Source organism: Littorina saxatilis, linkage group LG5 (genome assembly GCF_037325665.1).
Source record: "Littorina saxatilis isolate snail1 linkage group LG5, US_GU_Lsax_2.0, whole genome shotgun sequence".
In the NCBI taxonomy this organism is placed as follows: domain Eukaryota; kingdom Metazoa; phylum Mollusca; class Gastropoda; order Littorinimorpha; family Littorinidae; genus Littorina; species Littorina saxatilis.
The window spans coordinates 23,947,175-23,950,551 of record NC_090249.1 but is presented as its reverse complement, the minus strand read 5'-3'; positions in this window follow the sequence as shown (position 1 = coordinate 23,950,551).

Genomic DNA, 3,377 nt, shown 5'->3' with positions numbered 1-3,377 from the left:
CTTCATCCCGCAGTAAATGTATCCTAAAAATATTACGTTGAAAATGGATTAATATATTTTTGTAGTATGCACTCTATCAAAACATTTTTTTATACATAGACAATCCTTTTTAGAATTAGTAACATCAATTTTTTTCGATTTTGTTTTAATTTCCGGGACAGTCATGTCTCGTAAATGTCAACAAACTTGTACTTGAGTCCATTTGACTGCATTCATGTAACTTTACATGCTAACTACTGCGCTGAACAAGGTTGTAACCAAGGCATTCAACAATAGTTTAATATGATTGATAGGAGTTACACAAAAAAAGGTTTTTCACTCTCTATTTTTATTTAAAACTGTACAATACAGTAGATGATTTGCCAGTAGCAGACGACAAATCCACAAAATGTCGTCTGCTCCGGGAAGACGGCGATCTGCTTTGGAGTGAAAATTAATCTGTGGTTTTGGAGTTGTTCGACGCTTTTAATCGCAGGTTGCAACGGGTTTTCTACAAAGGCTTTAGTAATGGCAGAGTATTTTTACTTTTTGCACTCAGTCAAGTTAATCTATTTATTTATTTATTCGCACCGGCGAAATTATTTTTGTCAATTTTTGTTTCGTTCTTCGTTAATGACTGCCTGGATAAATACTGGAAAGGATATTGACCTCCCGTGCGGACCCGAAAATTCGAAGGAATAGAGGGATTTAGAGTTCTAAAGTGATCATTCAGGGCCACGGGTTCATGAAATGTCGGATGCCTCTAGTGCAGTAAAACTTAGGATTCGGCCGACATTTTTTTTGTAAGGAAGAATACCCCATAGATGTGTACTTTGATTCGATCATCATATTACTGTGTTTTATTTTTTTTATTTTTTTTATTATTGAATAATGTTTCAATGAAAGATAATTTGTCATTTAACTTTGATAATTCAGTTGTGTTAGCTCATTTCTCTGTTTGAATGAAGTTACTTTACTTTTAGTTGTTTTCGGTGGATTGTTGTTGCTGTCGGTGGGGATGGTGGTGGGGGTTGTGATGGTGGTGCTGTTGCTTCTGTTCGTGCTTCATGTTTCTTTTTGGTGTGTGTGTATGTGTGTGTGTGTGTGTGTGTGTGTGTGTGTGTGTGTGTGTGTGTGTGTGTGTGTGTGAGATCAAATCAAATCAAATCAAATCAATCAAATCAAATTTTATTTTACGAGGGTTGTGGCATGAGCAATATAAACGAGCTTCTTTTCAACCAGCCCTCGCCCAGAGAGGGACTATTCTAATCTTATATACATTTATATTCAAACGTAAAACAATTACAAAAGAGAAACATAAAAGTAAAAAATAAAAATGCAGGCTATACACACATCCTTACGTTATGAAACACTAATAATAATAATAATAATATGGGAGATTTATAGAGCGCTTTACATTCTCAAAGCGCTTTACAATGACAAACATACATAATATATACAAAGCAAAGCAAAAGAGCATGTGCAGCAGCATTCAGCACACAAGTGAACAACGAAACTCAAACACTACATCAATACAATCTGCAAGCATACTAACACAGGCCGCAAAACATTCAAACATTCAAACACCTGATTCAAAAATGCACCATGTTGAAATAAAATTAATCAAACTACTGGGTGAAGAAGTGTGTTTTAAGGTTTGATTTGAAGGAACAGAATGTTTGGCAGTGTCGGATAGAGTAAGGGAGAGAGTTCCACGCAACGGCAGCAGAGTGGGAGAAGGCTCTCTGGCCGTGCTGTTTGCGACTAAAAGAAGATAGACGGAATATTCTAGTGTCTACAGAGGAGCGGAGGGATCGTGAGGGTGTATAGAGTGTGAACAGGTCAGACAGGTAGGATGGGGCTGAGCCAGATATTATTTTGTAGCAGATACAGCAGCACTTATATTGGATTCTCAGCTCTACAGGGAGCCAATGAAGTTTCTTTAGCAAGGGGGAACAGGACTGGGACCGAGGGGCTTTGCAGACAAGCCGGGCTGCAGAATTTTGAACGCGCTGCAAAGGATGGATGACAGACTGAGGACAGCCAATGAGAACAGAATTTCCGTAGTCTAATCGAGAAAGAATGTAGGAGGAAACAAGGGTCTTGGTGGCATCTTCGGTAAGGTATGGGCGGATAGAACCTATTCTCTTAAGCTCGATGTAAGCGGACTGACAGACTTTCATAACATTGTATTGGTGTTTCATGGAGACATCGCTATCAAGAAAGATGCCAAGATCACGGACGGAGTCTGAGAATTCAATAGTGCTGCTGCCCAAAGTGATAGAAGGAGGGAGAGAGAGAGGAGGAGAGGGAGGATTTGGTGAAACGAATGGCTTCTGTTTTGTCACAGTTAAGTCTAAGCTTGTTAGTGGACATCCAGAGTTCAACGTCAGCAATGCAAGACTGAAGGGAGGTGGTCATCTGGGCGTATTCTGAGGGAGTCGCTGAGTTCTGAAGCTGAGTGTCGTCAGCAAACATTTCGTGGGAAACGGAATGTCTGTCGATGAGGTCAGTCAGAGGGGAGGTGTACATGATGAACAGCACGGGCCCGAGCACAGAGCCCTGGGGAACGCCAAAAAGGAGGGAGGTTTCCTGGGATGGGACGTCGTTTACAATTACAAAATTTGTTCTGTCTGAGAGATAGGATCTGAACCAATTTAGTACTGAATTTTGGATGCCGAAAGTGTGCTCAAGGCGGGACAGATATGATCAAGAGAGAGAGAGAGAGAGAGAGAGAGAGAGAGAGAGAGAGAGAGAGAGAGAGAGAGAGAGAGAGAGAGAGAAAAAAAATAATGTTGTCTCAAATCACTTTGTATCTTTTTCTTTCAGAAAGACATCTGGGTTGTTCTCCAGAGCTAGGTACCATTTTGTGACATGCATTTTCAGCCCTTTAAATTATTATTACGTAAATTAGATGGCAACTAAAACTATTATCTTTACTTTTGTAGTAGTACTCTAGTTAGGTAATGACACAGACATGCAACAAAAAACATAACATATTTTTGTCTTTTTTTTATGAGATTTTTAGTGTTCAAATCCATGTCACAACTTTTGGTTTCCCCGTTACGAAGTTGTTTTACTTTAAAACTCATGTAATTTACTAAATTCTTTCTTTCTTTATTTGGTGTTTAACGTCGTTTTCAAATTTACTAAATATAGACAAACAAACTGTGCGGGTATTTCTAATTCTTTATCCACAGGCCAAGGATATATAATATATGGAACCAGTCTTTGTAAATAAAATCAATTCGTATGGTTAAAATGTCTCAGTTAAGTAAAGAAAAGTCAACTTCGTAACATGGTTTTCCCTGGTACCCAGCTCTGGAGAATGACCCATCTTCTTTCCAGTAAATCCTCCTTAGCTTGCTGTAATTCCTGAATTTCAGCTGGTTCCAGCA